We start from the raw sequence: 27,822 nt of genomic DNA, 5'->3' as shown, positions 1-27,822 counted from the left end.
GCCCCTAGTTGATTTAAAAGCCCTAAGTCTCCCAGCCACAGCTGGTTCCCCAAGGCCTTTAAATTTTGAAAGGCCACACCTCTTCTGGATGAGGCCACGCCCCCCTCAGGACTCCAGCAGTACTGGTAAATCCTGTAAATTACTTTCACCCCTGCCTGTAAAGGGTTAAGAAGTTCACCTAGCCTAGCTGACACCTGACCACCTGACTAGAGGAACCAATGGGGGAACAATATGTTTCAAAAGGAAGGAGGGAAGTTTTCTTTGTTTAGTCAGTTTCACTTTGACCGGAGTGGGAAAATTCCAGAATTCAGCCTCTTATTAAGTAGTGAGTATTAGTGAAGGAAATAAATAGGTTTATTTTTATTTCTTTGTAACCTGTCTTGTGCAATTAGAGGAATAGTCAAATTGGGTATTTGGGTATTTTTTTTTGTGTAACTAAGTTTTTGCACAGGGGAACATCCTCTGTGTTTGGACTCTGTTGTCTGTGAGAGTAGCTGGTATGCTAATCTCTCCCAGAATTTTTTTCTTTTACCTTTCTTTTCTTTAATTAAAAGCCTTTTTTTTATATACCTGATTGATTTTTCCTTGTTTTTAAGATCCAAAGGAGTTGGATCTGGATCCACCAAGAGCCAGTGGGAGAAAGGAGAGGGTATGGTTAATTTCTCCTTGTTTTAAGATCCAAGGAGTTTGGATCTGTGTTTACTGGGAAATTGGTGAAGTCTCTCAAGGCTACCCAGGAAAGGAAAGTAGTGCTTGCGAGTGGTGGCAGCCAGACCAGATCTAAGCTGGTAATTGAGCTTAGAGCTTCTCATGCGGGTCCCCCACATCTGTGCCCTAAAGTTCAGATTGGGAAAGGAACCTTGACAGTGATCAAGAACAGTCAACATGGATTCACCAAGAACAAGTCATGCCTAACAAACCTAGTTGCCTTCTATGATGAGATAACTGGCTCTGTGGATATGGGGAAAGTGGTGGATGTGACATTTCTTGATTTTAGCAAAGCTTTTGATATGGTCTCCCACTGTATTCTTTCCAGCAAGTTAAAAAAGTATGGATTGGATGAATAGACTATAAGAAGGATAGAAAGCTGGCTAGATGGCCGGGCTCAATGGCTCGATATCTAGTTGGCAGCTAGTATCAAGCAGAGTGCCTCAGAGGTCAGTCCTAGGGCCGATTTTGTTCAACGTCTTCATTAATGATCTGGATGATGGAATGGATTGCACCCTCAGCAAGTTTGTGGATGACACTAAGCTGGGAGGAGAGGTAGATATACTGGAGGTTACGGATAGGGTCCAGAGTAACCTAGACATATTGGAGGATTGGGACAAAAGAAATCTGATGCAGTTCAACAAGAACAAGTGCAGAATCCTCCACTTAGGATGGAAGAATACTGTGCACTTCTACAGGCTGGGGACTGACTGGCTAAGCGACAGTTCTGCAGAAAACAACCTGAGGATTACAGTGGAGGAGAAGCTGGATATGAGTCAACAGTGTGCCCTTGTTGCCAAGAAGACGAATAGCATATTGGGCTGCATTAGTAGGGAGCACTGCCAGCAGATCAAGGGATGTGATTATTCCCCTCCATTTGGCACTGGTGAGGCCACATTTGGATTATTGCGTCCAGTTTTGTTCCCCCACTACAGAAAGGATGTGGACAAATTGGAGAGAGTACAGCAGAGGGCAATGTAAATGATTAGGGGGCTAGGGCACATGACTTACGAGGCAAACTGGGGTTATTTAGTCTGCAGAAGAGAAGAGTGAGGGGGGTTTTGATAGCAGCCTTCAACTACTTGAATGGGGGTTCCAAAGAGGATGGAGCTCAGCTGTTCTCAGTGGTGGCAGATGACAGAGCAAGAAGCAATGGTCTCAAGTTGCAGTGGGTGAGGTCTAGGTTGGATATTAGGAAAAACTATTTCGCTAGGAGGGTGGTGAAGCACTGGAATGAGTTACCTAGGGAGGTGGTGGAATCCCCATCCTGAGAGGTTTTTGAGGTCTGGCTTGACAAAGCCCTGGCTGGGATGATTTAGTTTGGGTTGGTCCTGCTTTGAGCAGGGGGTTGAACTAGATGATCTCCTGAGGTACCAACCCTAATCTTCTATGAGTTTATGATTCTAAGAAGAATCTCCACTACCTCAGTGGAAAGAGACACAGGCAGTGACAGACAAAATCAGCCTACTTAGCTTCCCTAAAAAGTGTAGAGAAGCTCACCTAAAAGGTCAATGCTCTCCCTGAAGCGGCAGCAGAGCAAGGCAATGATTTTAGGTGGTCTCTAGGGCTGTGAAAGACTAAGTCAGCCCACCTGGCTTGTGTGAAGGGGAGATAAGATCATCCATGGGGAAACACTTTTTCCACCCTCCTGCTTACCACATGAAGTGCTTGAATGAATTAATGAGTCATTACTAGCTACTAAATCTTAACAGGAGGTTTTAATCTCTCCTCTGATGTTATCTAAAATCCTTTGTGGTACCCTCATGTTTTATCCACTGTTTTCAGCCACTTATTTAGTTGACTGCAGATCCTTTTTCTTAGTAAAAGGATCTCTCAATTGCTGGCACCACCCTTATGGTCTTGAATTTTCATGACAACTCTGGTGGGGCAAGGATCAGAATAAGAAGAAGGATAGGATTCGTCACCCCACCCCACCCCACCCCAGAATCTGAGGGTCAAACCTCACTATTAGAGCTGGTCAGAACGTTTTAATCAACGATTCATTTCAATAAAATATGCTGTTTTGACAAAACATATCAATTTCCACAAAAAATATGTTGGAGAGGTGGGGATTGGGGAAGATCAGAGACCTCCTGGACTTCTCCTGATACCAGTCATGTTTTGAGATTTATTTTTTCTTAATAAATTTGCTTGGGGATTGAATATACTCCCAAATGATTTTGGGGAATAAGCAGTTCTCCTCACCCAGAGGGAGTCCACAGTTATGCCTTCCCTAGTGTGAAGGGGTAAGGCCAGATAGATACAGGAAAGTAGTGAGGAACAGGTATGTTAGTCCCAGGCTAAATAAATCCCTAATACTATGGTAACCAAATGGTGGTTGCTCCAGGTTAATCAAGACACCTGGGGCCAGTTAAGATCCTTCTAGAAAGATCCTTCGAGATAGCTAGGTTGATTGGGACACCTGAAGCCAACCAAGGGCTGGCTAGAATGAATTAAAAGCCTCCTAGTTAGTCAGTGAGGCATGTGTGTCAGGAGCTGTAGGAAGAAGTTATGCTGCTGGAGAAACTGGGCAGTACAAACCCTATCAGGCATAAGGAAGCAGGCCCTGAGATAAGGATGAAGTAGATATTGAGGAATTTGGGGGCTGCTATGGGGAAGTGGCCCAGGGAATTGTACTTGTCCTGTTTCAAAAGGTCAGCTACCAATAAATGCTACTACTAGGGCCCCTGGGCTTCCCCCCGATTAATCACAAAGACTGTAAGACAACAGAGACTGTGTAATGGAAGGTTGCTTCTTCCCATCTCCCTTGCTGGCTTATGATGAGAATGATTCAGGAGGCTGTGACCCTTGCCTGTAGAGAGAAGGGCTACATGGCAGATCACAGTAAGCCTCTAAGGCTACCGTAAATCTGCCTGGAAGTGTGGGACCCACTGAGACAAGGCTGGAGCTTTGTCACGCTAGACAGGACAGACATTCCTATAGAGTTCACAATCAGCTTAAAGGTTCCCCTCAGCAGGAAAACAGGGTGCCATACTGTTCTCAGTAGCTGTCCAGCCATCTTATATGTACTGGTCAGCTATTTGCTGGCTGTCTAAGTTAAAATATGAGGTTTTCTGTTCCTTCCTAGAAATTTTTTTTTAAACCTAATCCTAGCCAGAGTTCTTTTGATCAGTTGCCTGAGTGATATTTCCTGGGACTCCCACAGGCTTCCTTCTACCATCCTCAGTTCCTCTCTAGTGACTTGTTGAGCATTATGAATTTAGCCTGAAAGGGCAGGTGTCTTGTCCTAGTAATCTCTCTTCTCTCCCTATGGGATAGGTTTTAGGGAAAAACCCTGGATTCAACACTATATGACTTGCCTGGAAACAAATCTGTCTTCCTGTGTTGGCTTCCAAGAAAAGAGGGAACAGTTACTCCTTTGCAGTCAGGAGGTTCCTTCCCCAGTATCAGGGTTACTCCAGTTTTAGGGAATGTGTGTAACAGTAGCCATTGAAATCAGTGGATCCTGGCTCTTTTGATGTGACAGGAGTATTTAAAAAAAAAAGTAAATTGTTGTTTTTGTTGTTTTTTGTTTTGTATCCCAGGAGCAAGAAAAAGCCTTCCTTCTCAGCCCTGATGTAGGAGACTATGCACCTTCCCCCCATTATGGACTTGCCTTGGGGAAGGAGTATTTCACTATTTATTTAACCCTAATGGGAAGCCATCACCTTGGATTCCTGGATCCCTTCCCACAGTCTTGCAAGGGTATTCTCATTTGCTTCAGCTCTTCTCTTCTCTTCTGCTCTTTTTCTGCAAATTGTCTGACTCCTCTAGGATTTGAGGATCATGATCCTGGATCAAGGTGAACAGGTTTTTTTTTTTTTTGAGGGTGGGGGGCTTACTCTAGGTTCACTGTAGCCCCAAAGAAAAAGGCATGAAATTCTCTGATGTGAGAAGACACAGTCTAGCTAGATATATATTAGATACTTAGATACTACAGCAATGGGGCCATATGAGTGCTTCAAAATCTTTATTCTCACAACACCCCTGTGAGGTAGGGAAGCATGGATTCCCAGTTTACAGTAAGGGAACAGTCACTATTCTGTGCCTCGGTGTGATTTTTCCCATGGTCACACAAGAAGTTTATGGTGAAGCAGGAAATTGAACCTGGATCTCCAAAGTGCCAGACCAGTGCCCTAACATCTCCTATGGAAATCTCAGATTCAAAATAGACTCTCTGATCCATTGTGATAACTACTCCTGGGGGAATTCAGCACCATTACACATGTGCAGAATTCATGTCCCCCACAGATTCTCTCTCCCACCCCCTGCCTGCAGTAAGTTTTACATAAACTCACTCAGTCTATGGGTTGTGCTTTCTGAAGGCTAATCCATCCTCATACAGTCAGAGGGACAAAAAAAGGCAGTGGCTATGTATCTAATACTTGGTGAATAGAAATCATCTTTTTGTTCTTCTCATTCTGGTTCAATTCAATTGGTTTTTGTATTTTGTGTATTGTAGTTTGTATGTGTGGAGGCTGCTAGGGGCAGTGTGCTGGGAGAGAAGCTGAGCCCTGTTTAGGGGGCAGAGCTTGTCTGCTTAGGGGTCCTATAGAAGTAGCCAGGCAGCAGCATAGACAGCTGAAGTGGCACAGCAGCCAGCAAACCGAGCTGTAAAACAGGAGCATTTCAGAGGGAGTTTACAGGGTGAGTTTGCAGGGGAGACTAAGGCCTTGGCTACACTTGGAGGTCTGCAGCGCTGGGAGTTACAACTGTCTTTGTACAGCTGTGTAGGGAAAGTGCTGCAGTGTGGCCACATTTGCAGCACTGTTGGGAGTGGTGCATTATGGGCAGTTATCCCACAGAGCACCTCATTCCATTTTGGCGTTGTGGGAAGGGGACAGAAGAGTGTGGGTCATTCTGCTTCCTGTTCCAAAAGCCCATGATGCATCGCTTTGCATCCCAGCAGTCCCTGTTTTTCCATCCACATTTGGCACCACTGTGACTGTCCCAACAGTTTCTGTGCAGCGCGATTTCTGTGGGAAATGGAGCCTGAACTGCTGAGGACTTTGCTGACAAGGGTCGCCAGCACATCACGTTTGGCAGTTGATCTATTCCTTCAGCTCCAAAGTGACAGTGAGGAGTCCAACAATGATATCGAGTTGCCTGATGCGTATGACACTAAAGTGCTTTTTGCATTCATGGAAATGCTCAGCATTGTGGAACGCCACTTTTGGGCTCGGGGAAACAAGCACTGAGTGGTGGGATCACATCGTCATGGAAGTCTGGGATGACAAGCAGTGGCTGCAGAACTTTCGGATGAGAAAAGCCACTTCCATGGGACTGTGCGCTGAGCTCGCCCCCACCTTGCGGCGCAAGGACGTGTGATTGAGAGCTGCCCTGCCGGTGGAGAAGCGGGTGGCTATTGCAATCTGGAAGCTGGCAACTCCAGACAGCTACCGATCAGTCGGGAACCAGTTTGGAGCGGGAAAGTCGACTGTTGGAGTCGTGTTGATGCAAGTTTGCAGGGCCATTAATTGCATCCTGCTAAGAAAAACCGTGACTCTGGGGAACATGCAGGACATTGTGGATGGCTTTGCACAAATGGGTTTCCCTAACTGTGGAGGGGTGATAGATGGGACTCATATTCCTATTCTGGCACCACCCCACCTAGCATCCGAGTACGTTAATCAGAAGGGGTATATCTCTGTGGTTCTCCAGGCGCTTGTGGATCACCATGGGCATTTCATTGACATTAACACAGGCTGGCCTGGAAAGGTGCATGATGCATGAATCTTTCGGAACACTGGCCTGTTCAGGAAGCTGCAGGCAGGGACTTTTTTCCCAGACCGGAAGATCACAGTAGGGGATGTTGAAATGCCCATTGTGATCCTTGGAGACCCTGCTTACCCGTTAATGCCTTGGCCCATGAAACCATATACAGGGAAGCTTGACAGGAGCAAGGACCTGTTCAACTACAGGCTAAGCCGGTGCCGAATGACTGGAGTGTGCTTTTGGCCGTTTAAAAGGGCACTGGAAATCTCTGTATGGGAAGCTAGACTTGGGGGAAAGCAGCATCCCTGCGGTTATATCTGCGTGCTGTACCCTCCATAAAATTTGTGAAGGGAAGGGTGAAACATTCAGTCAGGCATGGACCTCTGAGGTTCAACACCTGGAGGCTGAATTTGCACAGCCAAAGAGCAGAGCTACTAGAGAGACCCAGCACAGGGCTTTGAGGATCAGGGATGAGTTGAGGGAGGAATTTGAGGCTGAAATCCAACAGTAATGTTTGGTGCCTTGCACGGGAGTGAAGTGCAGTGGTTACAATGTTAGTAGGAATCTGTTTTTCCTAAGCTGACTTGCAGTGCCTGTTTCTTTCCTGTTCTAAGGTATCTTTGACTTTCTGCAATAATAAAGACAATTTTCAAAGCCAAGAATTCATTTATTGAAAATAAAATAACTTTATTGACAGACACAAAACATTTTGGGAACCTAAAAGGGCAGGGGGGTGTGGTGGGGAACTGTACAGTCACAGGTTTGAATATGTCCTGTCTGGAGTGCTGTGCAATGACTGCTGCACTTCATGATGCCTATACTGCATGGTGATGGGGGCTGAGTGCAGAGGGTAAGAGTCATAGTTCTCAGGGCTGGTTGGTGAACGTACAGGTGTTGGAGGTAGCTGGTAGAAGTAAGAACCTGGATGCTGGGGAAGGGGGTTTGGAGCTGACATTGGGGCACAAGGGAAAGAGCTTTGGGACGGCGGGGGGGTGGCGTGGTAGTGCTCTACCTGCATGGCTACGAGTGCGTGGATAAAGTCCGCTTGGCACGCCAGGATGCTTATCAGCTGCTTTGTGCTTTTCTTCCTGGCTGCTGTGTTTCTCTGGCGGATCCTGCTTTCCCTTTCCCTCCAGTCTTGCAGTTTTTGATTCTCTCTGGCAGAGTGATCCATAACTGCTTTCAGCATATCGTCTCTGCTTTTTCACGGCTTCTTCCACAGTTTTTGGAGTCTTTGAGCTGCTGTTAACACGGGCAGCTGAGAACTCAAGGTCGCTTGTGGAAAGGAAAAAAAGGCTACAGTTAACAGAGGCAGCACAGTTTATATCTCAGACAGTTATTCCCAGACAGTGAAGGAGTTTACAGTCTTCACTTAGCCCCGAAATGGTGAGTAAGGGGACTGATTGCTTCAGGGCTATGCAGGGGTTTCTGTGCATTGGGTAAATCAAACAGCTGCAGGGGGCACCTACAGTGAACATTCTCCCAACATTGTCCACAGGAGTTAATCCTGGAAGGTATCTCGCTGCTGTGGGTCACCTGGGAAGAGCAGGAGGGTCTTCTACAGCAATGCGGATTCTGCCCTGGCCCCTATGCAGCTTGCCTGTGTGCAGCAATGGTCCCCCCCACCCCTCGGGGCACAGTGGTGCGGATGTGTTAGCCTGACTGGGACAAGGACCACGGTGGCTCTCCCTATAAACTTGCACAAGCGCATTGCCCACGCTCTGGCAGAAACTTTTGAAGAGATTACCGAGGTAAATTACCGTGACGTGATAGACCACATCAATGGCCTATTCCACATCTAGGCATGCATGCAGCACTAACCCTCCCTCCTCTACCCTGAAACATTTCCATCCTGAAAATAAAAGCCGCTTACCGGGAACCCGCTCCTCTGCTTGTCCTTCACCAAGTACCGGCTGCTGCTACTGGCTGCCTTCCTCCTGGCTTGAGAAGAGCTCCTGGCTGCATGCCTCCTGGGACTCCGGGGTGTCTCCCCCCACCCCAGTACCCTCACTCTCGGTTTCCTCCTCTCCCCCCTCCTCTTGCTCCCCCGCTCTGAAGTGTCCATCGTGATCCTCGGATTGGCTGTGGGGTCGCCCCCAAATATCGTGTCCAACTCTTTGTAAAAACGGCAGGTCGTGGGGGCAGCAGCAGAGCAGCGGTTTCCCTCACAGGCTTTGCAATAGGCACTCTGCAGCTCCTTCACTTTAATCCTGCACTGCACCGTGTTCCAGTCATGGCCCCTTTCCAGCATGGCCCTTGATATCTGTCCATAGGTATCGTAATTCTTACGGCTGGAGCACAGCTGTGACTGCACAGTTTCCTCCCCCCAAACACTGATGAGGTCCAGCAACTCGCCATTGCTCCATGCTGGGGCTCGTTTGGCGCATGGAGGCATGGTCACTTGGAAAGATTCACTGATTGCACTCCACACCTGGCTGAGCAAACAGGAAGGGCATTTTTAAAATTCCCGGGGCATTTAAAGGGCGGGTCACCTGAGGTCAGGGCAATAGAGTTTGAACTGATGAGCAGAGTGGCTGAGCAGGCATTCTGGGATACCTCTGGAGGCCAATAACAGCGCTTTTGGTGGTCACACTGGTGGAGCAGCGCTGCATCACCAGTGCTGTAGTCGTTATTCCCCAGGCAGAGGAGGGGTACAGCCAGCACTGTATCTCCCTGGATACAGCGCTGTATGTGCCTTGCAAGTGTGGACAGTGAGTAAGTTGCAGCACTGTAAAGCCACCACCAGCGCTGCAACTCTTCAGTGTAGCCAAGGCCTAAGAGATCTAGGCAGAGGAACTGACAGGCTAGTGAAGGGACTGGGTGGCGGTCTGCCAGTGTTCTGGTGCCTGTTGGGGGTTTGTTTTGTTTCCTGTTTCTTGGACTAACAGGTTTTAGGTGGGAGGGCTATGACTGATACAGAGGCAGTAGTGAAAGACACAGTGAGGATGACTGGATGTGGAAGCTGCGGCATGTACGTGATCCTGGAGGGGGTACCTGAAAAGAGTTTTTGTCTGCATGAAGTGCTGCCTGATAGAGCTGATGGAAGAAAAGATCCGAAGACTGGAGATGCAGGTGGAAACTCTGGTAGAGTTTAGAAGGTGGGTTGAGCAGATGATGGAGCGAAGACATGAGGAGGCTGAAGGGATAAGCTCCAACTTGCAGATAGCAGCAGGACCAAAGAATTCTGAGGAGAGACTGCTGGGTGAGGAAAGTGGACGGTGGAAGCATGTGACTAAGAGAACCAGGCAGAGGCAAAGACGGGCCAGTGAAGGAGAAATTGAGCTCAGGAACAGGTTTGCAGAGTTGGAAAATGAAGAAGGGGCACAGCAGGTGGTCGCTGAAGGTGAAAGGGCAAGGAAAAAGAGAAGAACTGCTAGTCCTACAGGAAAAGGGGAAGAGTCCATGGAGACAACACCAAATATGAGCCCCAGGAGGATACGGGAAGGATTGCAGAGGATTGCAAGGGTGAATAGGAATTGAGAGAACTTGCAGCCAGTGGGAGCAGGAGATAGACCGGAGAATCACACTGTCACCAGGAAAAGGCAGGTCTACGTGATTGGGGACTCCTTATTGAGAAGAATAGACAGGCCTGTAACTAGAGCTGAGCCGGAGAACAGAATGGTATGCTGTCTGCTGGGTGCTAAGATATGCTGTGATGTTGTGGTTCTGGCCGGACCCAACTGAGAGTGCCAATTCAGGACCAATTGCTCAAACAGGGCAGTCACAGCCCAAGGCTGGGGTTTTTCCACCTCTAAGGCAAACCAAACCAGCCAGACAAAAAGGACTTTGGTTTTACCCCACTGGCTAACCACAAGTCACACAAGCAATTTCCTTAGACACACCAGTCTCTCAGTATCACCACCAGTGCCACCCGTCCTGGGATGAATGGTTATGAAAACCAACACCCCAGTAAAAGAAAAAGGTTCTCTCGATCCCAAAGGACCAAGCCCCAGACCCAGGTCAATATACACATCATATCTTACCCACAAATCACGCTGTTGCCAATCCTTTAGAATCTAAAATCTAAAGGTTTATTCATAAAGGGAAAAAAATAGAGATGAGAGCTAGAATTGGTTAAACGGAATCAATTACATACAGTAATGGCAAAGTTCTTAGTTCAGGCTTGTAGCAGTGATGGAGTAAACTGCAGGTGCAAATCAAGTCTCTGGAGAACATCCCCCACTGGGATGGGTCCTCAGTCCCTTGTGTAGAGCTTCAGCTTGTAACAAAATCCCTCCAGAGGTAAGAAGCAGGATTGAAGACAAAATGGAGATGAGGCCTCTGCCTTATATAGGCTTTTCCAAGTGTAAGAACACTCCTTTGTTCCTGCTGTGGAAAGTTACAGCAAAATGGAGTTTGCAGTCACATGGACCAGTTTCTGCACACCCTGCTGAGTCATAGGGCATAACTGCCTTCTCTCGATGGGACAATTGTGTAGGTGATGGTCCTTAATGGGCCATCAAGCAGGTTAAACAGAGCTGACACCAACTTGTCTTGGATCTTTCCCAGTAACACAACACAAGTTTGCAATACAGACAGCATACAGCCAATATTCATAACTTCAACTACCAAAATGCTACAGACATACAGACAGCATAATCATAACCAGTAATCCATAACCTGGTCTTAGACACCTTATATGACCCCCTTTACCTAGGATTTGGTGCCACTACAGGACCTTGGTTGCAACCCATGTTCTATATGGTCCCAGTTTATATCAATAACGTCACATATGCGATGTGGACCTGAGGCTGAAAAGGATCCTAATGGGAGTAGGAAAGAATCCATTGATTGTCCTTCATGTGGGAACAAATGATACAGCTAGATTCTCACTGGAATGTATCAAGGGAGACTATGCCAGACTGGGGAAGACGCTTAAGGAAATCAAGGATCAGGTGATCTTCAGTGGGATTCTGCCAGTTCCAAGAGAAGGGTAACAAAGGTGTGACAAGATTATGGCTATCAACAGATGGCTCAAGCAGTGGTGCTATAAGGAGGGCTTTGGGATGTACGGCACTGGGAAGCATTCATGGACAAAAGACTGTTCTCTTGGGATGGACTTCACCTGAGTAAGGAGGGAAATAGACTTCTAGGATGGAGGCTGGCACAACTGATTCAGAGAGCTTTAAACTAGGAATTTGGGGAAGATGGTTGGGAGATGTTCAGGCAATCTCCACGCCGGACTTTAACATTGAGAGGGAAGAAAACAAAGTAAGAGAGGATACAGCTGTGGACAGAAGAATAGACATAAGGAGGAAGGGTACTTGGATACCAGTCTACTAGGTGATGCTGGTGGTAGAATGTCTGTGCCTAACCGGGTAAAGAATGTCAGTGAAGCCAAACGGCAAAAATCAAGATGTCTGTACACTAATGCGAGGTGCCTACGTAACAAAATGGAGGAACTAGAGCTACTGGTGCAGGAAGTGAAACTGGATATTATAGGGATAACAGAAACATGGTGGAATAGTAGTCATGACTGGAGTACAGGTATTGAAGGCTATGTGCTGTTTAGGAAAGACAGAAATAAAGGCAAAGGTGGTGGAGTAGCATTGTATATCAATGATGAGGTTAACTGTAAAGAAATAAGAAGTGATGGAATGGATAAGACAGTCTGTCTGGGCAAAAATCACACTAGGAAAGAAAGCTACTAGATCCTCCCCTGAGAGAGTGCTTGGGGTGTGCTACAGACCACCAGGATCTGTTTTAGATATGGATAGAGACCTCTTTAATGTTTTTAATGAAGTAAACACTATTGGGAATTGTGTGATCATGGGAGACTTTAACTTCCCAGATATAGACTAGAGGAAAAGTGCTAGTAAGAATAATAGGGCTCAGATTTTTCTGGATGTGGTAGCGGATGGATTTCTTCCCCAAGTAGTTTAAGAACCAACAAGAGGGGATGCCATTTTAGATTTGGTTTTGGTGAGTAGTAAGGACATCATTGAAGAAAAGGCTGTAGGAGACAACCTTGGTTCAAGCGATCATGAGCTAATTCAGTTCAAACTAGATGGAAGGATAAACAAAAATAGATCTGGGACTAGGGTGTTTGATTTCAAAGGGGCTAACTTTACAGAATTAAGGAACTTAGGGAAGTGGAATAGATCTGGGACTAGGGTGTTTGATTTCAAAGGGGCTAACTTTACAGAATTAAGGAACTTAGGGAAGTGGATTGGATGGAAGAACTTGTGGATCGTACTGAAGGGTGGACTGTCAGGCTGGAAGGAGGTTACTAGTGGAGTTCCTCTGGTCCCAAAACCGATCCCTATCTTATTTAACCTTTTTATTACTGACCTTGGCACAAAAAGCAGAAATGTGCTAATACAGTTTGCGGATGACACAGTGGAAGGTATTGCTAACGCAGAGAAGGACCGGTATATCATACAGGAAGATCTGGATGACCTTGTAAACTGGAGTAATAGGATGAAATTTAATAGTGATAAGTGCAAGGTCATGCATTTAGGGATTAATAATATGAATTTTAGTTATAAATTGGGGACACATCAGTTGGAAGTAACAGGAGGAGAAGTACCTCAGAGTATTGGTTGATCACAGGATGACTATGAGCTGCCAATGTGATATGGCCGTTAAAAAAGCTAATTCAGTTTGAGGATGCATCAGGCGAGGTATTTCCAGCAAAGATAAGGAGGTGTTAGTACCGTTATATAAGGCACTGGTGAGACCTCATCTGGAATACTGTGTGCAGTTCTGGTCTCCCATGTTTAAGAAGGATGAATTCAAACTGGAACAGGTTCAGAGACGGGCTACTAGGATGATCCGAGGAATGGAAAACCTGTCTTGTTTAGCCTAACCAAAAGAAGGTTGAGAGGGGATACGCTTGCTCTTTTTAAATATATCAGAGGGATTAATATTAGGGAGGGAGAGGAATTATTTAAGCTTAGTACCAATGTGGACACAAGAACAAATGGATATAAACTGGACACTAGGAAGTTTAGACTTGAAATTAGATGAAGGTTTCTAACCATTAGAGGAGTGAAGTTCTGGAACAGCCTTCCAAGGGGAGTAGTGGGGGCAAAAGACATATCTGGCTTTAAGACTAAGCTTGATAAGTTATGGAAGGGATGGTATGATGGGATAGCCTAATTTTGGCAATTGATCTTTGATTATCAGCAGGTAAGTATGCCCAGTGGTCTGTGATGGGATGTTAGATGGGATGGGATCTGAGTTACTACAGAGAATGCTTTCCTGGGTGCTGGCAGGTGAGTCTTGCCCACATGCTCAGGGTTTAACTGATCCGCCATATTTGGGGTTGGGAAGGAATTTTCCTCCAGGGCAGATTTCCTCCAGGCCCTGGAGGTTTTTCACCTTCCTCTGCAGCGTGGGACATGGGTCACTTGCTGGAGGATTCTCTGCAGCTTGAGGTCTTCAAATCACAATTTGAAGACTTCAGTAACTCAGACATAGGTTAGGGGTTTGTTGTAGAAGTGGATGGGTAAGATTCTGTCACCTGCATTGTGCAGGAGGTCAGACTAGATGATCATAATAGTCCCTCCTGACCTTAAAGTCTATGAGTCTATAATTCAGCTGCACAGCAGACTGGCTGAGTTGATCCAAATTTTTCCAAGGAAGGGGCCCCGAAAGGTAAGTCTTCGAGCAGATCCCCCAAAACAGGGAATCCCTGTTGTAGAGCTGTTCACAACAAAATTCAGTGACAGGTGCTCCATTTATTTATTTGGGGCATGTATTCATACTTTGCTGTGTTGGCAGTTGCCACTTCATAGAACTTTCTGTTGAACTGTGCTTTTCCTGCCCTCCTGTTAATAGGAAGATCCTAAAGAACTCTTCTCTAATTGCCCCAGACAGGCTAAGTTGGCCATGAACTTGGAGTAAACATCCCCCTGTCATTGCAGCGAGACTTACTTTAGAAGGGTTCAGAAATGTTCCCAGACTCTAAGTCTCTTGGTAGTTTATGATGGAAGTACTTCTGAAGCCCACACAGAAAAAAGAATATTGCTTTTGCTTGCTCTTGGGAGTGGAGGGGCCTTGCCCATGCTCTGTCCCAGGCATCTCTCGCACTATACCCCCTCCCCCAAGGCTCCCCCGCCTGCTGAGTCCCTCCTCTCCTCCACCTCCACTTCCCCATGACCCCCTCGCCCACCACTTGCTGAGTCCCTCCTCTCCTCTACCCTCCCTCCCCCAAGACCTGCCGCTCACCGAGTCCCTCCTCCATCCTCCCTCCCCAGAGACTCACCACCCCCCAAGTCCCTCTCCATCTGCCAAGTCTTTCCACCCACCTCCCTCGAGATCCTGCTGCTTGCTGAGTCTCTCCCTCCCCCCAGGGCCAGGGGGCCCAAGGGGGTGGAGGGACTCAGTGACTGGTGGACATTAGGGACCTTGGGGGTGGAATGGAGGAAAGGAGGGGGTTGGGACTTCACAAGCAGGAAGGCCCAGGCAAGTAGGGATAGAGGAGGGGAGGGAGTTGGGACTTGGTATGTGGCGGGGGCCTCGGTGAGGAGCGGAGCAGGGGAGAAGTGGAGGGGGCCTCAGGGGCAGAGTGCAGGCAGGGCCACCACAGTTCTGCCATACATACTCTCAAGACGGTGGGTCCGTGGCTATGCTGCAGGGTAGGCTTAGCTGCCCCTGGCCTATTATACCTGCCGCCTATGTCTATATGGAACTCAATAACCTGTTTCATTGGATAAGAGGGGAGGTTTGTTAGAATAAAAGAGAGATTCTCTATAGAAGGGGTAGGCATTTTACTAATACAGGAAGATTTCTGTGGAGCACATGACAATCTTATAAGTAAACTGTAGATTTTATTTTATTAATACATTTTTTTTGTGTTTAGGGTTTTTTTGCATTGGCCAAGTACAAGTGGTGTTTTGCAGAGGATTGCTGGTGTTAGTGATTCTTCCTCTATCTCTTTTTTGCAATGTGAGCTTCAAATTATTTCATCTGGCTCTTGCTCTTTTGAAGACCATAAAACAGAAAGATCAGCTAGATTCATGAGCTATTTGTTTAGTTTTAGCAGAAGGCAAGGCTACAGTTGATTTAACTTTGCTCCCAGCAGAGAATATTACTATTGCCAATAAGAATTATTACTTAAGGTTCCTTAGCACATTGATAATAATTAGGCCAGCAAAAGTGCATAAGCAGAAATATGAGAAGAGAAATTAGACATCTACTGCAGCTAAAAGTAGGGTTGCCAACTTTCTAATTCCAGAAAACCAAACACCCTTGCCCTGCCTCCTGCCCTGCCCCTTCCCTGAGGCTCCACTCTGTCTATTCCTGAGACCCCACCTTCCCTCACTCCGTTCCCCCCCTCCGTCACTTGCTCTCTCCCACCCTCACTCACATGCTCATTTTAACTGCAAGGCCCAAACAGTCATATTTATTGTTTTGACAGATGTATTATGCAAAGTTCAGGTTTTATTTGTTACAGGATGCTAGAGTTGGCAGCAAAATAGTCAAAAAGGGTAACAAAAAAAAAATGAAATATCACAAAGGTTTTCATGATTCTTTCCCTCTCCTCTTCCCATTTTTTGTAACAGCTCCATGTTTTTTGTTCACTAAAGTTATTGTAATTTTATGTGTGGAATTAGGACCACATGTTATCACAGCTGCAATGGGTCCATTAAAGGCCCACTCCTGAAGCCTGAATACAAACACAGAAATAAACACATGTCCAGACACCTATATAATTCAATCTGTAGAAACTGACTCCCACACCTACATGCAGATACACATGTGTATTCATGTGTACACATCTAGCATGCACTAACACACATACTTCCACATCATTTATTATTACAATTGTTGTTTAGGGCCTAGAGACCCTAAATAAGGTCAGGGCTCTAGGGTGGTAGAGTGCTGGACATGCACATAAAAAGAGAGAGTCTGCAACCAAGAGTTTATAATGAAGCTAGACAAAGGTGGGGAGAAATGTATGATACATTGGCTCTTCTGCAATTACTGGTCAACAACATTCACTTTTTAAGAAATAATACATATCTTTTAGAGTTCCCTTCTCTTGTTATCAATGAAATCAATTTTTTTGTGCACAAGCCAGCAAAAGGAATAAAGAGTTAGGTTTCAAATTTTATTCACACAGGTATATACACATGCGGCAATATACGCACCTCTCTACACAAAGACACAGTCTCTTCTACACATACAATGCATGCATGTGCACACTTGCCTACAGAGACACTTTTCCAGGGACTGCCTAAATCACCCAGCCAGGAAGGGAGGAGGATGGGCTGGAGGGGAAAAGATGGAGGGGAAATGGGGATTGAGGAGAGAGGGATAGAGAAGGAAAGAGGCCAAGGACAAGGGCAGTGAGGGAGATGGGGATGCAGGGGGGTTGGATGCAATGATGAGGGTGCAGGGGGAGATTGGGATGGGGAGGGATGCAATGATTGGGGGATGGGCATGAAGGCCTCATTCCCAGCACTTGGAGATGGGAATACACATTCCTCCAACTCCTGGATGCCGGTGATGGGGCAACAGACTGAAGTTTGCCACAGGGCACACGCTGCAGCTCTAGCACAGCCACACAAGAAGCGTGAGGAGAAGAGGGCCAGGCAACAACGGGAGAGGCGCGTGCCACATGACCCCTCAACAGCCACCTGCTGAGCGCTTGAGTGGCACTAATTCCACCTGCCCTGCCCTGACTCAGCCAATAGGACTTGCGCCCTAGGGTGTGTGTGGGGGGAATGGGGGGCAGCACATGGACACACCCACACACACACTGGTAGCCTGTAAGGCTAGGAGCCGGACATGCTGGCTGCTTCCTGACCTGGGATCTATGTGGTCTGTGGCATGGTGTTATACCAATTATATTAGACCAATAAAAATCAGCAGGATCTTATTAAAGGGGACAAGACATTTGTCACATTTATTGTAAATGCCATAATAAAACAAAAGATAACAGTAAACAACGTTGTTCGGCTACTGATTCCTATTACTACTTACTTATTTCTTATACACATATATATGTATATAAATTACTCATTAGCACAATCATAAAGTTCTGTATAGATGTTATAGTTACAGCCTAAAAGTTGCTTGTGACAGAATGCTGGCCAGGTATCCTGTGCACAAGCGTGGAGCTGAGTCCGGGTCATGTGCGCACCTGATGCTCCTGGAGGGTGGTAGCAGAACCAGAGACTCAGACTTTATTCTTCAGAGTCCAGTTTTATAGGAATTTATCCCCATGTCAGTCCATGAGACTTGCTTCATTCTGTTGTTGTTAAATCAATCAGCAGGTGGCTGGCTCCATGTTGTCAGATGTTTGTTTTTCCTTTCTTTGAGGTGGTGGGGTGAATTCCAGTTTGCCCTCCAGGGGTCATCTGGTTGATCCCACTTGACACCTTTTTCAGCGACACTGAATTCTTCAGGCTGGTAACTCCCTAACCATTCATGCATTATTTAAATTAGGCACTCATTCACATACATTCTCTATCTTAATCCCATCTATTTCACTGTCTCTTTACCTTTTGGGGTGTTACCAATTTATGTGAGACTCCCTGTCTTTTATTATTCAAAAATAAAGTGAGATGAAAACTTATAGAGGGTGAGGGTCTCTATGTACTATAACAGCTACTGTTTTGGCTCACAGCGGTGGTTACAAAGTAAAGTAGGGACTACAAAGTGTCACTTAGAGAACGGGCACTTAGAGTCAATTAACGTTTAACAAGTTTTATACAAAGTATTTCTTTGAGCAGGCTTCATGCAGACACAGCTGGTGACTTGCAGGTTAGAGGCTAAATCTCGAGAATCACATTTATTTCTAATATAAACCTTTAGTTATAAAGTATCAATTAATAGTAAATCATTTCTAACATTAAATCATTTTTAACAATAAATCATTTTTCATATAAACCATGTCTAAAATAAACCTTCTTTAATATCCCTACAATGGTGGCTAGCAGGGCACCGTGTGTACTTTTAACGGCCTGGTCAGCAGTGCTGACGGTAGCCACTTGGAATTCTTTTGGACTGGGTGTTCCAGTCCAAAACAGGGCACATGGTCACCCTAACTAAAAGGGAAAAAATTACTTTCACTTGTTTGAGATATAGACCAGGGCTGATTCTAAGGGTGGGTGAGCGGGCTGGTCACTCTGGGTACCAAGTTCCAGGAAGTACTGCCATTATGTCTTTGAGGATTTTTTTTTGTTGCTGTGCTCTGATTGGGCAGAGGTACCCAAAATGGTACAGCTGTTCCTGATGTTGACTGAACCTTTCAATTAGGAATTGATAAAGTAATTGTCATTACTTTTTCCTTCATTCATATCAGAAACTTATTATGAGACTGTACCAACAATGACAAAATTACAGGACAATTTTTTTTCTCACCTTAAGTCAGGTGACTTAGCCCCCATCTTTCATTTTTATCTCCTCCTCCTCAAATTTGATCTAGTGTATAGGCTGCAGAACTATACCTCAGTGCTGCTCTAAACTATTCTTGGTGCTGTGGCCCTTCTGTACAGTTTTAGATAGCTAGAATGCTGCAACACTCCAGCCATGTCCTCAACCTGCTCTTCTGCCACAGGCCTCAAGGGAGGGGGGCAGAAGAGGCATCTGTCAAATCCTCATTTGACAGATGCACCAGATTTATGGCCCCTTTGTATTGGCAGATGGGTGCAAGGGGATTATGAACGTGAGAGAGAATTTGGCCCAATATTAGCGAAAGAGGCTGTTCAATGTCTACCTTTCCTTCATGGGCAAGAATCTGTTAGATGTGACTGTTCAGAGACAGCAGTGTAAAACCAACAGGTGGAAATGTTTGAAAAGAAGCTGGTATATAGGGGATATTTTCACTCTCTGATATAAACAGGTACACAGTAATACGAAATCACATGGCACTTGTAGTTTACTGGATAAATAAGTCTTTGACAGTATGTAATATATAAATAAAACACTGGTTTTAACTCTCTGTGTTTTTAGTCATCTGATCAAATGCTCAGCTTGCATTCCAATTTTTAATAAAAACAATCAGGATGAAAAAAAAATTCAAAGATTTTAACACATCATTTCATTCTCTGTCAAGTAAGGGTGGATAAAGACCAAGTTTTTAGTCTTTTGTGATGACACACAAAACTAGTACCCTGCTTAATGCTTCTATTGTAAAAAACACCCAAGGATCATAAAGGAGCAGTAAAAATGTTTTTCCTTTGGTTATTTGCCTTTAAGTACTAAAAATTCCTTAGGCATGGATATACACACACTAGTGGGTGAGAGGCTGGCTGTGCGGCTAAGGGTATGTCTACATTGCAATTAAAAACCCATGGCTACCCCAGGTCAGCTGACTCAGGTTCACATGGCTTGAGCTAAGGGGCTGTTTAATTGTGGTGTAGATATTTTGGCTCAGGCCCGAGCCCTGGGATCCTATCAGCAGCGCGATCCTGAAGGTCTATACCACAATTAAACAGCCCCTGAGCCAAAGTCAGCTGACCTGGGCCAGCCATGGGTGTCTAATTGCAGTGCAGATCTACACCAAGTATGGTATCACAGAACTCACAGCATGAGGGGAGAGTGGAGGCTATGGTAGCTTTAATTCATACTTGTGCCTTCCTGAGCCTTATTTTTTTCAGTATTTGGAGATGCCCCCAGCATATTTAGACAGCCCCGGAGGACCACTCTAAGTTGTGACAGACTTTCCAGTCTCCCCAGTTGACCACCAGTGCTGCCAGGAATCTCAATGGCGCTCTGCTATGGCCACACCCTGTAGGCCGGGGCTTGTGATAGGATCCTCAGGAGGCAGATTTATGGCTACCTTCCACAGTGAGGCATAAAAGGGCTAAAGGGCCGATGAGGATCTCACCCAAAAATTTTATAAGCATAACTCAAATGTGTTGGATCTCCAAACTCCCCGTCCTAACTTGCGGACTCTCTATGTCATGAGCTATTGCGCAGATCCTCCAGCATTTGAAGATTTTTGCTGTCATGGAGATCTCAAAATATTATCTTGCCAGTGAAAGTCTTCTGATAAAATGTTCCCTCTGCCTCCCTTCATTGTTTTCCAGATGTTATTTGCACTCTAAATCAATATTTTGACACTTATCCTCCCAGGTCATATGAAAAGACCCAGAATCTACAGTCTTGTTATGGTCACCCCCGGCTGTGCATACACACAAATAAACTTTGAAAGCTAATTAAACCTCTCGAAACTGAATTTTCTCCCCAGATGGATGATAATTACACTGGTTTCCTAAGCCTGAAGATTCTCTTTCTTCAGCTTTGTTGTTGAGGGGAGTATCCTTAAGAGTTTAAATTACAGAATTGGTGCAGAAAGAAAAGCTCGTCAGAGGAGAGAATTTTTTTCCTATGAGATATTTAAAAAAACGTGCATCATAAAACTCAAAGTTTTGAGAAGAAAGTGCCCCACATATGTCTCAAACTGAAAAAAAGCAGTTCATCTGCTCCAGACTAGCAGACTTATTACTAACCTCAAATACAAATCTGTACATAGAGTGCTGTTTGGAATGTCCAGTTAAAGTGACAGTAGGGTGACTTATTGGCTTTTCCACTCTATTGTTTATCATTCTTTCTCAAAGGCTTAAAAATAATCTTTTTTTTCCATACCAATTATGTCCTTTTCCATTTGAAAAACAGTGATTTACACACACAGCTCAAATTAACCTGTTTCAGCTATTTCTGTTTTGTAACAAGTACTGATGTATCACCTTATCACATCAAAATCTCTCTGAACCAAACTATATCATCCCACTTCTGGGAACAGGATTCATTAGTTAACTCTTTTGCAAAGAAAGCATAAAACATTGGGCTTTTGTGGAAAACCTACAAACTAGAGGCAATTAAAGTAAGTCTCGAACAATCACGGTAGTACCTTTCTATTAAAAGATTCTAACAACCATAAATGAGATAAAACTTCTGAATGTAAACAAACTGCGACTAGCTTGTTTGCTGCCATGTCTAGATTCTGAGGCACCTAAAACATATCCCAGCAAGGTCTGAAGTACTTCTTGGTCTTGTTTTTCATCTGGTCTGCTCAGCGCATGGTCTTTTTATTCGTTCTCCTTTTTGTTATTGCTTACAACAGTGTAACATGCTGTATACTGGGCTGTGAGCAAGTACTGAGGATTCAGTCCAGCTCTTCAAAGAACTGACATGTTTTTTCCTTCTACATATTACTATTATGCCAAGTCTTACTGTACTCATCCTTAGTGTAAATTGCTTGATCTTTTCACAGCACTACTTGCCTCTCCAAGTGATGACTATCTCAGCTAGTCACTTGAATTCCTCATCATACAAAAAAAGAATTCTTTATGATTGAATTCAGCCGGGCTTTGATCTCCTCATGATGGTCATCAGAGTTCACAGGCCAGCTGCCAACACACCCATAGGAAGGCCACCATTGAGAAATGTTATTGTCTGAAGCAAAAGAAGTTGATTACTGAGAAAATAGTATAGAAATGAACTCCACAGAGTGTGCATGATTTATACTGTTGCGGGGAGCCAGGCCCCGAATAACAGGCAATATGGCGTAGGGTTAAAAGTTTACATTCTCAGGCCTGCCATCGCCCTTGAATTGCCCCTTAGATTAATCAATATGTCCCTTTAAAGCTAGCATGAGTACATGTAATCATTTATCATTTTCTTTTGTTCTTTTGTTTATGGTATAAAATGTAATCGAGCAAAGGCGGGGCTCTGTAGTGTGGGTAAAGGATATAGTTTAATTAAAGGATCCGGTACTTAATGAATTGTAAATGATGAATTGTGGCACCTGTGAACATCTTTGTAAACAAGTGGGGTATATAAGGTGGGGAAGAGGATAGTGATGTGGGCATGATCTGAGATTGTATATCTCCTTGCACCTTATTTGACTCAAATAAAGATACTTGCTTCTCCACTCCGGTGTGGTCATTGGGGATATGCACACCGGGGAAACGAACCCCAACTGTTGCCCCCCTGCAACAGCTTTGGTGACCACGGCAGGACGTCAGAGGCTGAATATTAGCCTTGCCCGGACCCTCTCCGGTGGCTGATGGATTGAGACAATCGCTGATGCCCAGTGCGCACCGGTGCTTTCACGGGGGGCCTCAGTGAAGTCTGATACGGTCGACCCCGGGAGGCAACGCCCCAGAAGGTGGAGAAGCTTTGGTCCCGAGCAACGGTGAGGAACTGGTCTCGGGGATAATGTAGGATATAAGTTAAAGGGTTTAATCTGTCACCTGCTAAGACCTGGGGACGCCCAGGGTCTCCCGGTAAGGAATGGGACAGGGACAGTAACAGGATAAGGTAGCGTGCAGACCTTTAGAATGCATTCTGGTTGCATTCTGGTTAATTGGAAAATCTTTGGAATGGATCCACTAACTAAAGGTTAACTAAAAAGATATTGTACAATAGACTGGCCTCAATACCAGCTGGAGGATCAGAAATGGTGGCCATCGGAGGGTTCGATTAATTATAATACGATCCTCCAACTTCTCTTATTTTGTCAGCGAACTGGTAAATGGAATGAGCATATGTATGGTCAGATATTTATGTCATTATGGAACAGAACAGATATTTTGAAGCAGTGTAATTTGATTCCAACAGGCTTAGGGAAGACGCGAACAGGAATAAAAGGCAGCTGTGTTGGACGGTGCTGGCACAAAGATTTAAGAACTCCCCCACTCTCTTCGGCCAAGCTTTATCTCGGGACTTGGAAGGATGGGAAAATGAGAACAAAGTCCTTCTCCTGCAGTACGTTGATGATTTATTAATAGCAGAAGTGGGACTAGAAGTATGTCTCCAGGCAACCGTAAGTCTTTTAAACTTTCTTGGGCTGCGGGGGTATCGCGTGTCAAGAAATAAAGCCCAAATTGCCCTCCCCGAAGTACGTTACCTAGGCTTCCAGATCAGACAAGGGGAACGCCAACTCTCAAGGGGGAGGCTTGAAGCTATTTGTTGAGTCTCTACTCCCCCGGAATCGCAAGCAGCTCAGAGCATTCCTGGGAATGGCAGGATTTTTCTGCATATGGATTCCAGATTTTGGACTGCTAGCTAAGCCACTGTATGAACGTGTTAAAGGGACTGATTAAAAACCATTTTACTGGACAACAGAGGCAAATAATGCCTTTACCTTAATAATAAGAAAATTGATGGAAGCCCCAGCCCTGGGTCTGCCTGATCTTTCTAAGCCCTTTCAATTGTATGTACATGAACGAAAGGGGGGCCCTGGGACTCCTTACACAGTTATTGGGCTCTTAGAAATGTCCAGTGGCTTATTTCTCCAAACAATTGGATCAGGTTGCTAAGGGGTGGCTGGCATGCTTATGGGCAGTTGCAGCTACAGCTCTGGTGTTAGAGGAAGCAGAAAAATTGACTTTGGGGGGGGGCTGTGCAAGTCTATACTCAAGCCTTACTGGACACAAAGGGGGGTCTCTGGCTCACCCAAGCTCGGGTAGCCCGGTATCAGGCTAAGCTCTTAGAGAACCCCGAAGTTACCCTGCAGGCTTGCCCCTCCCTTAACCCGGCCACCCTGCTGCCAGAAACAGAGGGCCAAGAACATGACTGCTTGGAAGTTATAGATGCCCAGTATTCCAGCCATCAGGATTTAAAAGATCAACCTCTTCCTAACGCAGACTATGAGTGGTACACGGATGGCAGTAGCATTGTTGTAAATGGACTTAGAAGGGCGGGCTATGCTGTTGTGTCCCTCCATGAAACTGTGGAGGAAAAAAGCCTGCCCCCTGGAACCTCAGCCCAACTTGCCGAAATAACACTGCTAAGACTGTGGCTCTTAAACTTGTCAAAGAGATTTTTCCTAGATTTGGCCTGCCTCGATGGATGGAGTCTGACCAGGGAACACACTTCACCTCAAAAATTGTCCAGAGGCACCTCAAGAGGCACCTAGCTAAAATATGTCAGGAAGCGTCTTTAAAGTGGTCTGATGCCCTACCCTTGGTTTTACTTTGCATTTGGGCTCTTCCTAAGGGTAGAACTGGTTTAAGCCCCTTCGAGATTATGTTTGGAAGGGCATGGCCTATGAATGGTACTCCGATCCTGCTAGGGGAATGGGAGGCTGGGTGTGGATATTTGTCTCAGTATATGTGTTCTCTGTCTGCTGTTTTATGTTCTTTTTACAGGTACATTAAGGACTCTCAGCCACTCCCTTTGGATGCGCCTGTCCATTCCCTACCACCTGGTGACTTCGTCCTCGTCCGTACCTGGAGGACGAACCCTTCCAGGAAAAGTGGAAAGGACCCTATCTCATCTTACTGGTTTCCCACACGGTGGCGAAAGTAGAGGGACACAAGAGCTGGATTCACTACTCCCGACTAAAAGCTGTACCTCCACCGCAGAATCCAGACACTAAGCAGTGGACGGTTCAGCCTACCGGAACCGGACAATCAGAAGATTTGGGACTCAAGCTATTGTTTAAACGCAAATCACTCTAATTTGGCCACGTTTTTAATACTTGTATGGGTGTTTACTCTTTCTGGACAGCTGGCCCCTTTATCCTTCCGCTCCCCAGAAAATAACTGGTGGGCCCTTTTAGCTGTCACAGCCTCTAATTCTTCCCACTTTTGTGTAGGGAGCGGTTACACTTTAGGGTCTGTATTTACTACTTGTTTTGTGGGGGTGGCTATGCCCTTGCAAGAAATTCACAAATATACTGAACTTGCTGGTTTCAATATTAAATTGACAGCTGGGCATCTGGCTAAATTTGGCTCTATCTCAAATCCTAAGCCCTATACGAACCAGCATCATCTTCAGATTAGGCTAATGGCCATGTCCTCAAATGTTACTTCCTATTTTACTATTGTAGGGGTAAGGAAGGTTGATACTAATTTAACCAACCATGAGATGAATTGTTCTGTTTCCCCAACCCTGACTTCTTATTTTTATGCACACTTATACCTTCCCCGTGGGTGGTTTTTGCTCTGCGGACTAACTACATTTATCTAGGTCCTAGCTAACAGTTCGGGAGGCCCTTGTTCTCTCGGACGATTAACCATGGGGGTTGTCCCTGGACAGGCTCTAGTTTTAAAGACACCTGGACCTACCTGAGCCTGGAGGGCTTGGCGTGGCCTGCCTCTGGACGAAACTTGTGATTCTAAGGTAAATTTGGTGTCTAAGTCTCAGGCCATAGCCTTTGCTACTTCATTGGTCGGAGTCCCAGGCCTGGCCTTAGATGCAGAACTCCAGCTTGCTAAAGTGGCCTGTGCCCTTGCCAAGTCCATTAAGCTAACTTCCACTTTAATCTCTGACTTGGCCTCAGAACTCACAGGGGTCCGAGAAGGGGTGCTCCAAAATCGCGCTGCAATAGACTACCTCCTCTTAAGGCATAATCATGGCTGTGAGGAATTTAAGGGTCTCTGTTGCTTTAACCTTTCTGATCACAGCCAAAGCATTGAAAATAGACTAGCTAAGTTGCATGACATTGTCACTCACATAATGCAAAATAGTGACAATGATTGGTGGGGTTCTTGGGGTTTTGGTAATTGGTTTGGGTGGCTTAAAAGTATTTTTACCTCCCTGCTAGTGGTGATAGTGATTGCTTTGCTCTTCTGCTGTGGTCTGCAGATACGAGTGCCTTGCTGTAAAAGTTGTCTTTCTGCCCTCTGTCAGCCAACAGAAATGTACCCCTTTAGGGCAGTCTCGCTGCCAACATCGGGTGGCCTACCTTTCAACCTTGTTCTAAGTAATGAATATGAGAAAACTCAGTGGAAGGCCCTTGAGAATTCTCAAAGGGGGGATTGTTGGGGGGGGCCAGGCCCCAAATAACTGGCAATATGGCTTGGGGTTAAAAGTTTACATTCTCAGGCCTGCCATCGCCCTTGAATTGCCCCTTAGATTAATCAATATGTTCCTTTAAAGCTAGCATGAGTACATGTAATCATTTATCATTTTCTTTTGTTCTTTTGTTTATGGAATAAAATGTAATCGAGCAAAGGGGGGGCTCTGTAGTGTGGGTAAAGGATATAGTTTAATTAAAGGATCCGGTACTTAATGAATTGTAAATGATGAATTGTGGCACCTGTGAACATCTTTGTAAACAAGTGGGGTATATAAGGTGGGGAAGAGGATAGTGATGTGGGCATGATCTGAGATTGTATATCTCCTTGCACCTTATTTGACTCAAATAAAGATACTTGCTTCTCCACTCCGGTGTGGTCATTGGGGATACGCACACCGGACAAACGAACCCCAACTGTTGCCCCCCTGCAACAATACCCTCATGATTTATACAGGTAAATGACTTCTGGCAAACATGACCTTTGTGCAGTGGAGTACAGAAGCCAGACCACACGGGCATAGGTGCTGACTCTGTGAGTGCTCTGGGGCTGGAGCACCCATGGAGAAAAATTAGTGAGTGCTCCACACTCACTGGCAGCCAAGCTCCCCTCACCCCCTGCCCCACCTCCTCCTCCTCCTCCTCCTCCCCTGAGGGCGTGCGTCCCCGCTCCTTCGCCTACCTCCCAGCGCTTCCTGCCCGGCCGCCACCAAACAGCTGTTCGGCAGTGTTAGCACGATCTGGGAGGGAAGGGGAAGAGTGGGAACATGGCTTGGTCAGGGGAGGAGGTGGGGAAGAGGAGAAGCTGGACCAGGGATTTGGGGAAGGAGTTGGAATAGGAGCAGGGCTTTGGGGAAGGGGTTGAAAGGGGGTGGGACAGGGCTCAGGAGGGGTGGGGCAGGGGCGGGGTAGGGGGTAAGGGGGGGTGTCAAGCACCCATGGGAAAGTGGGGAAGTCAGCCTATGCACACAGGCCACGTTAGTAGGGTCGGATAACACAATGGTAAAAATCCTTTTGCTCCACAACAGCTTCCACCACTGGTAGCATTGGTAGAGTTGCAAGGGTCAGGTTGCCAATACAAATAATATAACACCCCACCCTGGACTTATGTGTGAGCTACTGTTTACATGATTAACATCTTCAACAGCAATTAGCAAGGTTAGATGACAACACCATTGTAAAAACACATGCACCTTATTTGTTTACACTTTTGCTACCACTGTTAGACTCCAATAACTTCAAACAAACAAAACCCAACAAATCTCTTTTTTGAAGGAGGGGTGGGTCTGACTTGTGATTTTGGATCTTTGAGGTTGGCAATGTGCTGCTTCTCCTCCCGTACATTAAAGCAGGCTCTCTAGGAGCAGGCTGACATCTCTTCGTCCCTAGAAAAGTCCTGCTTGTGCCCGTGGCACCTGCAGCAATGAACCATCTGCATGCTACTTATGGTGTACTGAGCATGTGCAGTTCATCTGAGCATGCTCAGTACATCTGCTGAAGCCACTGCCCTTCAGCCTGCCCTTATGCCATAGGATTCTGCTGACTGCTTTTGACCGGGGTTAAAAAGGGGCAAAGGGGGTGAATTGGAGTGGGGGAGGTGGCCAGGGTCTGAGCAGGGGATGGAAATTTACTGGTCTAGGGGGTGAAGCAGCAGGAGACAGCAGTAGGAGAGGGGCTAAAGGGAAAATCAGGAA

At 45.8% G+C, this 27,822-nt stretch overlaps 1 long non-coding RNA gene across 1 annotated transcript; it reads left to right on the top strand.

The window, feature by feature from the left end:
• Positions 1-250: 250 nt before the first annotated feature.
• LOC115648350 lies at positions 251-26,518 on the top strand. The gene is made up of 4 exons (XR_003999529.1): positions 251-325; positions 4,254-4,510; positions 22,945-23,149; positions 24,477-26,518. It is a non-coding gene; the product is annotated as an uncharacterized LOC115648350 (long non-coding RNA).
• The last annotated feature ends 1,304 nt before the right edge of the window (positions 26,519-27,822 follow it).

The sequence above is a fragment of the Gopherus evgoodei genome, chromosome 3, assembly GCF_007399415.2.
Source record: "Gopherus evgoodei ecotype Sinaloan lineage chromosome 3, rGopEvg1_v1.p, whole genome shotgun sequence".
NCBI lineage: Eukaryota > Metazoa > Chordata > Testudines > Testudinidae > Gopherus > Gopherus evgoodei.
This window is presented reverse-complemented; position numbering and strand designations above follow the sequence as displayed.